This window comes from Myotis davidii, unplaced genomic scaffold, assembly GCF_000327345.1.
Source record: "Myotis davidii unplaced genomic scaffold, ASM32734v1 scaffold14, whole genome shotgun sequence".
Lineage (NCBI taxonomy): Eukaryota > Metazoa > Chordata > Mammalia > Chiroptera > Vespertilionidae > Myotis > Myotis davidii.
The window spans coordinates 595,066-596,574 of NW_006287372.1; positions in this window are offsets into that span (position 1 = coordinate 595,066).

A 1,509-nucleotide genomic window follows, 5' to 3' on the forward strand; every position below is an offset into this window, starting at 1 on the left:
AGAGATCCTGGCAAGGCTGCTGATCAACTGAACGCTGTCTCCGTGTCATTCCTTCTTTGCCGACTCCGTCCACACCTATTGGGGACCCCTGGACCTGCTGGGGTTGGACCCCAGCAATCACTGCCACACAGAAAACCAGCACCAGTTCCAGTTCTGAGCTGTTATGGCGTCTTCACTTTGAAGTCTTTTCTGCTCGTCTGGGTCTGAGAGTGCTGTGGCCTTGGATTCGGGGACACTCACTCAGTGTTTTGCTTCCTGCCATGACTGTTAGTCTTCCTCTGTTACACATTTTTTTTTTGCAGTCTCATATTACTAATGGAAGAGTTTGAAAAAATTTATGCCCCATTATTCAAGAATTCTTCTTATGACATTGGGAAATAATAAAAATAAATTTTATGTATGGTGGGTATACAACATACTTCCTGGTTACCAGTTTTGCTGTTAGTTTAACATATATTATGCACATTTGAACAACTTAACTTTGTGCTTTTAATAAAAGGAAAATTAAAATTTTGTGACACAAGCATTGCAATTAGAACAAGATCTGAAACGATAATGATAATTTAGGTATGCATACAACTAAAATGTATTCTCTTGAAATCACAAGATCTTTGATCTGGAAGTACTTTTTAATCTCTTGACCATGGAAAATAAGAAAGTGATGGCAGAAAATGTAAAAATGTAAGTGACATGAAAGGGTTCACGTGGTGTGCTGTGTTGGTCTCTGAACTAGAACTCTTATATTCTGTTGTCCCATTAAAGTTGGCATCTACTAAGTATTTCATCTTTAAGGATGAAGAGGTTATATACTTATGCATAGAGTTCTATACACATTTTCACACACATTATATATAGTTATATGTAGGAGTATTTACATATAGTAATACATAAGTATATATTAACATTATATATAGTTACACACACACACACACACACACACATATATATAAATTCATGAGGGTAGAGGTTATATATTTATATGTAGAGATATATACATACATATAGTATATATAGTTATATATAGGTGTATATAGATATATATTAACCTATAGTTATATATCCTATCTAATAAAAGAGTAATATGCAAATTAACCATCACTCCATCACAAAGATGGCAACGGCCATGGAGCTGCAGTGAGCAGGAGACTTGGGTTACCCCTGGTGATGGAGGAAGCCAAGCTTCCTGGCCAGCACTGGGCTCTGCTCAAGGCTACAAAGTTTCAATTATAGAAGATAAATAAATACCAGAAAAAGAAAAAAGAAAAAAAGGAGAGACTGGGAGCTTGGGTCAACAGGGGGCATGGCCAGCCTGAAAACAGCCATCAGCCACTCAGCCAGGCTGTCCACACCCCCATAGGGTGAAGGTCCCCACTGAGGGGCTTGACCAGCCTGCAAAGAGCCATCATTCCCTCACCCAGGCTGGCCAGGCACCCTAGTGGGGACCCCCGCCCTGAAGGGGGTGTGGCCAGCCTGAAAACGGCCCTCAGCCCCTCGCACCCCAGCAGAAAC